The sequence below is a fragment of the Eptatretus burgeri genome, chromosome 15 (genome assembly GCF_056783735.1).
Source record: "Eptatretus burgeri isolate ZD-2024b chromosome 15, Ebu_testis_v1, whole genome shotgun sequence".
NCBI lineage: Eukaryota > Metazoa > Chordata > Myxini > Myxiniformes > Myxinidae > Eptatretus > Eptatretus burgeri.
In genome coordinates this window covers 27557949-27571015 of record NC_140975.1, presented here as the reverse complement: position 1 = coordinate 27571015, position 13067 = coordinate 27557949, and the positions used below count along the sequence as shown (strand labels likewise).

The window sequence follows — 13067 nt, the reverse complement described above, 5'->3', positions numbered from 1 at the left end:
CTGAACCAAAAGGGCTCCCACAGCATTTTGCAGTGCCATGCAATGCCCTCTGATCTACGCCTAGTTGGTCAGGGCTTTATCCTACAACAAGATAACGACCCAAAACATACCTCCAGGCTACGTCAGAACTACATCAGAAGAAAAGAACAAGACGGTGGGCTTCAAATCCCAGAATGGCCAGCACAGTCTTCATACTTAAACCCCATCGAGCTGGTTTGGGATGAACTGGACAGAAAGGTGACAGCAAAGCAACGTACAAGTGCAACACATTTGTGGGATCTTTTGCAATAATGTTGCGAAGAACTTTCCAAAAATATTTGATTTCCATTGGAGAAAGAATGCTACGAGTGTTTTCGGGTGTTATATCTGCAAAAGGTGGCCACCTTGATGAGTCAAAGATTTGTATTAAATTTTGTTCAACAAAACAATTCCATGATTTCATGTTTATCTGCAATTGTTTATTTGTTCCATGCTTTAATTTCAGAGTACATTAAAACATTAAACTGCTAAAATTTCAGTAAAAACTGGAAAAATGGGGGTGTTCTAAAACTTTTGACCGGTTGTGTATTGTGTATATATATATATATATATATATATATATATATATATATATATATATATATATATATATATATATATATATATATATACATACATATACATATACACATTCACATATTTACATATATACATACATATACAGGGTGTCCCAAAAATGTACTCACATTTTGGTTCCTCATAACTCATTGAATTTTTCATTTATTTTCAGATCAAATTGACCCTAATAATGGCAGAAGTACAACTAGGTTTTGAAGAAAGAAAATTTATCATAAAGTGCTACTGGAAGCACGAAAACATCATGGAAGTGCAAAGAATATTTATAAGACATTTTCACAAAGACCCACCAACGCGACGCACCATTGCTCGCATCCGAGATAAGTTTGAAACAGATGAAACTGTGCATGACGTCCATAAGGAGCGTTCAGGAAGACCACGGTTATCAACCACCCACGCAAAGGAAAATCAGTTGCTGGAAACCCTCCACTGATCCCACGGAAATCTGTACGACAAATGGCTCATGAGACAGGAATCCCAAAATCAAGCGCCCATCGCATTTTGAAGCGAATTAATTGGAAAAGTTACATCCCAACATTAATCCATTGGTCCGCGTTATCGGCTGTGTTTGGAACGTGATGGTCGTCGGTTTGAACATTTGCAAACATGCATTTATCCATTTAACCATTAATCTTGTTTCTAAGTCAATAAACAACGCATTTATTGTCATTTAAAGAGTGAGTACATTTTTTTGGGACACGTGTATATGTATATGTATATATATATATATATATATATATATATATATATATATATATATATATATATATATATATATATCCATATACATATACATACATATATAAATATACATATATACATATGTATCCATATACATATACAGTCATGCGCCGCTTAGGCCGAGGTCACATTTGCCACGGCGGCCGTGGGGTCTCCAAAATCTACGGCCACTAGCAATTATATGGCGGCCGCAGTATTTCCACGGTCACACAAAGTAAGCAGTCACATATGTTTTTATTTTTTGGGGAGCCGCACGGCGTATTTAGGCCTAAGTCACATTTGCCACAGCGGCCGTGGCGTCTCCAAAATCTATGGCCACTAGCAATTATACGGCGGATGCAGTATTTCCACGGTCACACAATGTAGCAGACATATTTTTTTATTTTTCGGGGAGCTGCACGGCGTATTTATAAATTGTGGAGACCGAAAACGTGGGGTTGCTGTACGGTCTTTGATTTGATGTCGCACGGTGACCTTAGGGCGTTCCTGCGGTGGCCATATAATTTTCAAGGCAGACGCAAGGTCCTCGCAAGGTGACTGCAGGGGGCCCTAAGGCGAACGTGCGGCCAGACGGACGGTAACGAATGGGTTAATTTTTTTTTTCACCAGTTTTTTTTTTTCGGCTTGTCGAATTGCTAAGGCGAACCTAGAAATGAAAAAAGTTATAACTCCGCATTATAATTCCACGGCGACCCTACGGCCTGTAAAATATAGCCATACGGCAAAGGGCCACCCTGAGGCCACCGCAGAAACTGCGGCCGCCGCACGTTTCTGTCAATTCAGAGGGCATATGGCCGCCGTATCCTCGCCGTAGAGCAAATGTGACTTTGGCCTTAACGACGTTCCGGGCAACGACGGATCGCATATACGACGGGTCTGTCAGCTCTGAAAAAAAAAAAAAAAATGAAAAAAATATGTAGCTGAAAAATTCCTATCGCCGAGTGATGTAGCCTCGTATAAAAATAGCACATACAATTATGTACACTCTAGAGAACATAATACCTCATAATGATAATAAAGGACAGTGTGGCCCTGTTATAATGCGATCGTTGAGGTCCATAAAATGTCATCGCGAAAAAAACAGGATCGTGCTAAATCGGGATTCAAGGAAATCTGCTTTCAAACTGAACCAATGTTTGCACGTTTACCTTCTGGCAAGTAGATTACCTTTGAATTGAAGAATTCCGCGAATAAATCATTGTTGTTACAGTCGAAATTAAAACACAAATTTATTTTTGGTGAAGCTTTTTATGTTGTTAAAACAATCGCACTGTTCCGAAAATATATATCACAATTGACAGGTGCTCGTTTATTCATTTGTAAATTATAACATCGATGCAATGATTACGTATTTATAAAATCCAAACGCTATTTATTCACCTTTCTATAATCGATGCGAGAGGAGGTTGTAATCTGCTGCTAACAACACTGATGGCCGTCATGAACTGCACAAAGGTAAACCTAACGTCTTCCATCTCTTGGATGTGTGTTACAATTGCCGACAGTATTCAGTACAGTAACATGCTGTACAGGTTTGTATCCGAGGAGCAATAGGCTACACCATATAGCTTAGGTGTCTAGGTTTGTGTAAGTGCGATGTTCGAAAACGAAAATGGAAAAAAAAAATGATGTTTGCACAACGACGACGTCGCTTAACGACGCGTTTCGCAGAACGTAACCCCGTCGTTAAGTGGCGCATGACTGTATATACATATACCTGTACATATATATATATATATATATATATATATCTATGTATACACATACATATACATAGATATACATATAACTATATCTACATACACATACACATACACATACACACACGATTGACCTCTCCCACACTCCTCCAGCCGAAGTATTTGCATAACGCAACCCAAGTAGACTTGCACAAGGTAAGTGCTAACACTGTTTCGAACCCTTCCCAGAGTTCCTCAACAACTATAAAGACGTTTCACACATCGTGCACACATGAGAATCCCCATGCAAAACACTCCCCTCAGCTACAGAATCCATAAAATATCCATAAAATATACTGCACTTTGTGTTCAAGAAATAAATTCTTTAAATATCAAGGTGTCTCTACTCCTGTCATGTCCCTGTCCATACGCACATATACACTAAATATGTGGAAAAATTACATACCCAGACAAGGAAACAAACCCAAGTTCTCTGGAACCCTGGAAAACTGTACTGGAAAATCTGTACCAGTGAATTGCTATCTGAGATATCTGGGCAACCCACTGGTTGAGTAACACAATTCTTCCACATATAGAAGTGCCACTCTCTTTCCCCGACCGCTTCCGGGCACTTGCTGCCAACGACAGGAGCACCTCAGGCCTGCTCTCGAGAGCAGCTGGTGGGTCGCCCAGATAGCTCAGATGGCAGAGCACTGGAACGGTTTGCCAGAGGACCTGGGTTCGTATTCCTGGTCTGCGCACATAATTTTTCCATATATATTTATGATCGTTCTATCCTGTTCATTTTATAATTATTTTTCTGTTAATATATATATATATATATATATATATATATATATATATATATATATATATATATATATATATATATATATATATATGTATTGTTGCGGATCTGGAAGGAATGAGCACACAGACATTCAGGTTCCTATAGATTTGTTTTCTCGGTAAGTACGTGTTTTGTAGATAGTCCTTTTCCCTTGTTTAATGGGTAAATAAAGGTGCTGCCATTTGTATTAGGAAAACCCCATCTTCAGCGACAGCCGCAAAATGCCAGTTGGTGGCGGACATGCTGCCAGAACAGCGAGCGTCCCCTGCACGCTCAGGAGGTGAAAGGTGAAGCCCCCACCCACCAAAGCCTCTGCTCTCGGCATGCAGTGCGCGCTCAATAAGTGAAAGATGAAGCTCCCACCCACCAAACTCTCTGCTCCTGGCATCCTCCGCGCGCTCGCGGGAAGGGGGGGGGTTAATGGAATGCGGGCGTGTTCAGACTGCATCCACAATCTGAATTCCTTGCCTTATATGGGCATAAAAGCAACTCAGGGGGGGGTGGAATGCGGCAGCCCCCACCGACAGCGGATGGGTCATGCGGGAAGCAAGGCGCGTCCTTGAAAAATAAAAAGGGAAGAGAGAGAGAGACGGAAACACGAGCAGTGGTGGTTGTTATTTTCTTCAAGCTTCTTGTTGGTTCTCCGGGCGTTGTCCTCCTGTCGTCCTTCATGGCTGGTTCTCCCATCGTTCTCCACTGGTCCTCCTGTGGTTCTGGTTGCACACGAGTTCTGGGTAGTGCGCACGGAGGGTCTTCTCCCGCCAGCCGTCGCCCTGCTGACTTCGCTCACTTGGATCATCCGGATCGTGCTGGGGGTCCAGTCGGCCTCGGGGACCTGGTCCTCGAAGACCACACGAGGCGGGCAGGTCCGAGATCGGTCTCAATAAAGACCAGCTGGTCCGATCATTGTGTGTGTGTGTGTGTGTGTGTGTGTGTGTGTGTGTGTGTGTGTGTGTGTGTGTGTGTGTGTGTGTGTGTGTGTGTGTGTGTGTGTGCATTCGTGGCGCCAGTACAATAAGTAGTGAATTGTATAAGTGCCTGTAATACTTGCATTTCTTACACTCGGCTGTAGGCTTTTGCTCATGTCTTGTCCCTATTGCCCCATTGACTGCTTACGTGCTGGTTGAGAATAAATCACCCATTGTTTGAATGTCACCTGCTCGTTGCGTCCCTTCCTGTATTGACTGCCATGGTGCGCTCGGGATTTTAACTGGCTTTTAAAGCCGCTAAAAGTAAATCTGGTCCGACGGGATTTGGCGAATTAAAACCGCTCGGCTTCGCATCCGGAAAGAGCTGCTGAAGCAGCTCGTTTTCGTGCAGGTCAAGTCAAAGTATAAACTCCCGGTATTTCTGTCCACGCGAATAGTTAGGTATATCGATAATTCGGCGATTGACCCTGTAGCGCGTGAACATAATAATTGGCTAGTTTGTGATGCATTAAGGCATCCGTGACTGGATTTCGGGGTTGGTCCGGAAAGTCATGACTGGATTGTTGCCTTCGGCGGATGCGTGGCCGCAATTGGGCTGAAGCGGTCGTCCGCATGCCGAACGCGGCGGAAACCACAACTATATATATATATATATATATATATATATATATATATATATATATATATATATATATATATATATATATCTTCTTCTTCTTCTTTCGGCTGCTCCCTTTAGGGGTCGCCGCAGCGGATCATCCGTATGATCCGCATAGTGATTTGGCACATGTTTTACGCCGGATGCCCTTCCTGACGCAACCCTGGTCGCCTCTTACGACACAGGGATATGGTACACCTCTTTTAACCGGGGTATACACCGGCCCAGTATACTGGTACTCATTTCGCCGACCTCGGAAGGATGACAGGCTGAGTCAACCCCCTGGTGTATTAATTCAGTGGCCCAACGGGGCTTGAACTCGGGACCTTTTGGATCCCAAGCCGCTGCCCTAACCGCTGCGCCAACACCAGGCTTGTGATGCATTAAGGCATTCATATATATATATATATATATATATATATATATATATATATATATATATATATATATATATATATATATATATATATATATATATATATATATATATATATACAGATGTTTGGTATGACAGAACTCTAATATGGATACAAATAAACACGACATAGTGACTGAAGCTTTTCGTGCTACACTCCTCAGGGTAAAACTTCGCAGCAAGTGTAGAAGTAAGTGAAGGCGTGTGCTTTATACGCAGGTCTCAATCAGGTAGACGCTGATTGGTTCAGCCATAATGACATCACTGTTAATCCGAACGCCCATTGGTTGGCTCATCTTCACCTCGAGCTCCCATTGGCTGGAGCAGAGTTCACCGATGATTCACGTTTGTAACCCCATCCTGGAGAGAGGGGGAGGGGCCTCCCTGAAGGTCCAATCACCATTCGTTACCGAACTTCCCTTGATCTTTCCATGCTGAAAGAGACACAGAGATCGTATAAATTCCTTTTGATGACATAGTATTGGATTGGTGGTAAGGATGAAGGTTGCTTCCAACATACGTAAATGAAGCGAGCTCCGACCTCGGCTCAATATCCTGAACGTATCTGCATTGTACTGGTCTGCGCAGATAGGGCTGGCGACCAAGCGCTGTGCAATGGCAGATGAAGCCGGTACAGTGGCCGGTGGTTGCTGGATATTTCTACATGCTCTTACTGGTTGTGTTCTCTCAATCTTTCTTCGAATCGCCAAGTGGACGTGTTGTTCGATCCGATCAGCCAATCTTGGTGTTGTGCAGCCTACATACTAAGCTTCACATCGGCACTTAAACTCATAGATAACATTGCTGGTTTGTGAGGTGGGAAGCACATCCTTGTTGACTGACGTCAGCAAACGGCGAGAGGTCAAGATTACTCGGGGTTGCACAGCCAGAAACGTGTTGGACACAATATGTTTGATTTGTACTTCAAACCTTCGTGACGATTGCCCTTTCCAGGGCATCCGGATCATCGGCGAACTCTGCTCCAGCCAATGGGAGCTCGAGGTGAAGATGATGAGCCGACCAATGGGCATTCGGATTAACCGTGACGTCATTATGGCTGAACCAATCAGCGTCTACCTTGAGACCTGCGTATAAAGCACACGCCTTCACTTCCTTCTTCAATTGCTGCGAATTTTACCCTGAGGAGTGCAGCACGAAAAGCTTCGGTCACAATGTCATGTTTATTTGTATCCATATATATATATACACATATACATGCATGTATATATATATATATATATATATATATATATATATATATATATATATATATATATATATATATATATATATATATATATATATAGACCACAAGGGGGAAACCAGAGATGTCAGGATAAGTCAATTTTGAAGAAACTGAAAAACAAAGTTTCAAGACTTTGGTGGACTGTTTCATAACTGTCATATAGATTTCTTTTCCAGTAAAAGGAAGAGTGATCATTGGCCGATCAAATTAAGCATGTCGCATTTGCCAAGCTTCTGTAAATTTTAAGTAAATATAATGGTCAAAAGTTGTAAATGAAATATCAAAGAACAATTGTATCTCTTATAATGAAATATTTTCATGAATAATTGTGAAATCTAGATCAAAATATTTAAATTTCAAAGCAAAATGGGGGAATTCCCCATAATGGGGAATCCCCCAATTCTATCTGATCCCCAAAATGAGGGAATCCCCCAATTCTATCTATAAATAGACAAATTGTCTAATGTCATAAAATTTGATCTAGAACACATAGAAATATAAATTAAATGTCAAATCATACATTTTTAAGGGTAAGGAATTGAATGGATTTGGTTTCAAAGACCTTGACTTATGCTTTCAGGGTCAACTATTATACTAGTATTCAGATATTAACTAGGCAATTTGTAAAATATAATAAAACCTGATCCAGAACACATAGAAGTATGAATTAAATGTCAAATCATCACATTTTCAAGGGTAAGGAATTGAATGGATTTGGTTTCCAATACCTTGACCTTGGCCTATGTTTTCAAGGTCAACTGTTATTATGCACATATTAAATGTATCAGCTTGTCAAATCATTTCTAGGATACATATGAATATGAAGAAAATGATAGATTATACATTATCAGAAGTTGGGGAAGAATGGAAACTATCATCACATGTTTTCTGCCTAAACAATAAAACAAAAACAGACCCCCATTAACATGAACACATGTAATATGGGGCATAACCATACATGTAAATGGATGGGGCACAACCACATACCAGTGTGCGATTGTGCCCCAGGCCTGGGACACAGCCACACACTGGTATGCGGTTGTGCCTCATCCAGAATGTGCAGAATACTTTACATGTATTTACCTGTTATGTCCCTGAGGAGACGGGGGTCATATACAATTGCCAAAATTAAAACTAGCATTGATTCCAAATAGGTAGTTGTCCAATTTACTTGAAGAGTGTGGTTGTGCCTCCAATTCCCCTAGTATGTACAACATGTAGTACTAATAATATGCTATTTTTTTCAGGGTTGTGAAGAGTTGGATAAAGTGCCAATGATGGAGTCTGTAACTCTTGTAAAGTCATCTCAAGACCTCTGTTATGATGCAACAAAATGTATTATCTGCCAAAAAGTAGGCAATAAGACAGCAAGCACAAGCAATGGCTGTAAAAGGATACGGGAAGCCAGCGGCATACACAATGACCATGTTTCCAAAAAACTGAAGCTTGTTGAAGGAGATGGGTTTTGATATCATGTGACTAATGAATGTTACAAGAAGTACACTATGAAGACAGTTCTTGACAGAATAACTAAGAAGAATCTAGTTCAAGGCCAAGACTCATCTTTTTATCAGCAGAACAAAACTGAAGGTAGAAGCTCTTGCTCCCAGGCAGTTCGCCACCAACCTAATGCAGATACTATAGCAACTGGGTTGCGAGTTGTGAACTGCATTATCTGTGATAACAAATCCTACAAACAACTGTACACAAAATATCGTATAAGTGAATCCAACCATGCTCTGTCTTTTCTTGCTGCAACTAACTTTCAAGTTGAAAGCTATTTTGACTACTTTTGACTAAAATTACGTAAAATATGGTCATTTTCGACTGTGAACCAAGTTTTAAGAGAATAAATCATGCTAAAATGTGTTAAGCAATGCATAAGTAATTGAAGTAATAAAATAAAATAAAAATGACCGTTTTTACAGCCATTTTTCCCTGCTGGGCAGGGGTTAGGCTTTTTCTTGAGGCAATGTTTTATGGCCGGATGCCCTTCCTGACACCAACCCTGGTCGCCTCTTACGACACACAGGGATATGGTATACCTATTCTAACCGGGGCATACACCGGGACCAGTACACTGGTACTCACTTTGACGACCTCAGATGGATGACAGGCTGAGTCAACCCCCTGGTGTTAATTCAGCAGCCAACGGGGCTTGAACTCAGGACCCTGGGATCCCAAGCCGCCACCCTAACCACTAAGCCAACACCAGGCTTAAGTAATTGAAGTAAATCAAAATTAATAATTTATGGATGTTCACAAATGATTCATTCCATCTAAACCCAATATGGGCATTTTGGTTCAATTATAGTTTTTTGGTAGCCAACTGCGAATCCAAGATGGACCCCACAGAGAAAACGTACTTGATCTGGAGGTGTTACCCAAACTTTTTTTGAAGGTCTTGGCATATAGAACAAAAAAAAATAGGGTGACGGTCTAAAAGAGTCATGTGCACAAACACCCCCCCCCCCCCAGAGCCTATACTAGATATAATTATTGTACAATCTTAACAGAAGACAGGCGCCAGGACACATGCACGCACCCACCCACACACACACACACACACACACACACACACACACACACACACACACACACACACACACACACACACACACACACACACACACACACACACACACACACACACCGATGAAGAGGAGTTAATGAAGAGAAAAAGGAGAGATGAGGCTAACGGTGTTTCAATACCTTGCACGATTGCCCGACCGCACCACCAGTACATTTTGGGGGGGATGTTCTGCTGGGCGATACCTCCCTGACAGCTGGCACATCGTCTTTTGCTTTGTGGCACTTTGTGCAGCTGGCGTCAGTCCAGAGAATGACACGACCATCGGGCGTGAAGGGAAGGACTTTGGTGGAGTCAGAAGCCAATGGGTGGATGAAGGTGGAGTCTGAAGCAAGTGGGTGGAGAAGGGCGGTGAGGTGGTAAAGAAGGTGGAGTCAGCAGGCGAATTGGTAAAGAATGGAGGAGCCAGCAGGCGAATGGGTAGGTTGTCGATCCCAAGCCAAACAGAATGAGCCGATAGGAATGAAGACAGGAACGTTGGGCAGGAATGACACTTGAACGACGATGTCTCCCCCACGACCCTCCTTTTATAGATCCGGTGGTGCAGGGCGGGGGCGACGACCCAAAGCGATGTGTCGTCACCCAAATCGGGCGCTCTGGTTGGGCCCTGGCCAGCACACGGGCCGGCCGCCATGACCGGAAGCAGCTCCACTTCACTTCTGGCCAGATGGTTCCAAGCTGCAGAATCATCTCGCTCCGAGCACCTTGACATGAATCGCCTTGCACCGAACCGCGTGATATGAATCGCCTTGCACTGAACCCTGTGCCGTGACCCGGCGACACGTGGTTGGCGCTGGTCAATGTGCCTGCTCCATGTGCGTCACGCGGCCTGAGTGGTCCGGCTGCACAGCATGCCTTGGCCTAGTAGCAGCTGCATCGAGGCGGAGGTGCGGGAGGATATCTGCCGTCCGCAGGAGACATTTGTGGCTGTTGTGGTGAGCGAAGACTGGCAAGATGTTATTATAACCTCATGCGCAGACCCGACCAAAGATGTGTGTTATTCATGCCCTGTTCTGTACGATGATAAAGTATCACGGGCTGCGCGTGAGTCCGCCATTGTACACGTGGTCAGCGCGTGGGTCCGCCCGCCATTAAGCATGCCCTGTACACTGTGCGTGGGTCCAACATTGCACACGTGGTCAGCGCGCGGGTCCGCCCACCATTAAGCATGCCCTGTACACTGTGCGCGGGTCCGCCATTGCACACGTGGTCAGCGCGCGAGTCCGCCGGCCATAGAGCATGCCCTGTACAGTGCACGCGGGTCCGCCATTGCACACGTTGTCAGCGCGCGGGTTCGCCCGCCATTAAGCATGCCCTGTACACTGTGCGTGGGTCCAACATTGCACACGTGTTCAGCGCGCGGGTCCGCCCACCATTAAGCATGCCCTGTACACTGTGCGCGGGTCCGCCATTGCACACGTGGTCAGCGCGCGAGTCCGCCGGCCATAGAGCATGCCCTGTACAGTGCACGCGGGTCCGCCATTGCACACGTTGTCAGCGCGCGGGTTCGCCCGCCATCGAGCATGGTGTTTGCGGTTATCAGAGGTGGTGGGATCCACGGTACCAGCCCTGATCTGTGTGAGGGAATTGAGGGAAAGGATTGGATATAATTATTAGAAGGAGATTTGGAAATGGGTTGGAAAGGGTGCGGCCGCGTGTGCTTTGCAAGTTGCCAGAATTTAGGGTGCCGTTTCTCCATCTCCTCGCGATGTGTTTGGAAATTATCGCTGCACGTGCGGTGCTTAAATCACTTGAACCACCCTCGACTGGCCGTAAATGTCTCCTTTGAAGATTCCTTGCCTTCCTGCTCTTTTACTTCATGATATAAGCTCAGTACCTTCGCCATAACTATTGCCAGATTTAAAGGCATAGCATCCGGATTCATATCCTCAATACAGGAGGATAAAAGTCTCTCAATCTTCTCCATTAAACTGATCCGAGACCTCATTAATTTTGGAGCAATTACAGGAGTCAAGGACTGGCTAGATGTTTTAGTTTTTTCATTTTCTTCACAACTGTCCTTCAAGATGATTCCATGAAACCAAATTGAAACCCAACAGTGGTGGCACCAATACCCGACTCCATCTGCCTTAACACTTTCAATGTCAGCTCCAGACTGATGATTTTCTTGACACATTCAGCAAGCGAAGGATTTCTTAACTCTCCTCTTCTTTACTCTCAGGCGATGGCCCCTTGTCATATCACTGTCTACTCTGTTGAATAATTATTCTGCACTTATTTTATTGGTTTCATTATCTTAAACATCTCTATCATATCTCCTCGTTGCATCTCTTTCATATCTCCTTGGAACCGTAACCGTGTCCTTTAAAACTCACTTTAAAAATAAGAAATTCTCGTATCTGTATCCGGATCTTTCCCAAGATCGAATCAATTTGTCCTTGTCACACACCCAACCAGTCCACCAAGCTTCGTCCTAATCCGTCCACAGCTTTTAGAGATATCTTGAACACAAACAGACAAACAAACAGACAAGCAGGTAGGTGGCGATGGGTCGCCGAGCATGGAAACTATAAGACATAGAGCAAAATGTATGTCATATAGCAGATAGGGAATCACCTTAAGATTATGCATATCAAATCTCATCCAGTTCCACCTACTGATAACTACTCGGTATCCATTTGAATGAAAAGCACCGAAAATGCGGTTTGAAATCGGAAATCCCCAAAGTTTGAGGGCGTGCTGTGGGTGAACAAAGATCTAAATCGAAAATCTGGCTCGAACCTTTGTGCACAATGTATGCCAGACGATTAGTGTGAATTTTCATGACCATCCGACCATAACCCGAGGAGGAGTAGCATTTGGCGCGAAGGCACCTCCAGCTCTCGCATATTATCGATTTTTGCACGAATTGACCTTTGATCCCTGACCAAAGCGAAATCGGACAATATGTCCTGAGGCAAAGTTGTAGTACTCATTGAGTACCATGAACCTGCAAAGTTTCATTCGTATCGATGCACTCACCTGGTCGCTAGGGGGGCCTTCAATTTTCGCCAATTTTCGTGCATACACTAATTGTAGGGGGCGCTGTGGGTAAAGTATTACATATATCACAAAAACCGGAATATATTTTATAGAGCATCACCTGTAGATCATTCGTGCCGAATTTCATAACCCTACGTGGGATAATGGCTTTCGGAATTGATTTCGCGTGAACGGCACCGATTTTGAAGGTTTTTCGGTTGTTGCTAAGGAACCAAAGTGTCCCTAGCAACCATCACAATTTCCAAAGCACTTGGTCATAGGATGTACCTAAAACCCGAGTTTCGTTAAAATCCGCCCACGTTTACTATGCTGATGACAAACGAACAAACATCCAAACAAAC

General features: G+C 43.5%; 1 protein-coding gene across 3 annotated transcripts in view; it reads right to left on the bottom strand.

The window, feature by feature from the left end:
• The window catches only part of GRIN2C (glutamate ionotropic receptor NMDA type subunit 2C), a 316497-nt gene that overhangs the window by 152268 nt on the left and 151162 nt on the right, over nt 1-13067 (bottom strand). The window contains exon 1 of one of the 3 annotated variants that reach the window (XM_085856960.1): nt 2505-2768. The exons of 1 other annotated variant lie outside the window; for it this stretch is intronic. The gene's annotated coding sequence lies outside the window, so the exon portion shown is untranslated. Of the gene's footprint in view, nt 1-2504; nt 2769-13067 lie in introns of those variants that run through there. One more of the 3 variants, XM_085856959.1, reaches the window with a different exon arrangement.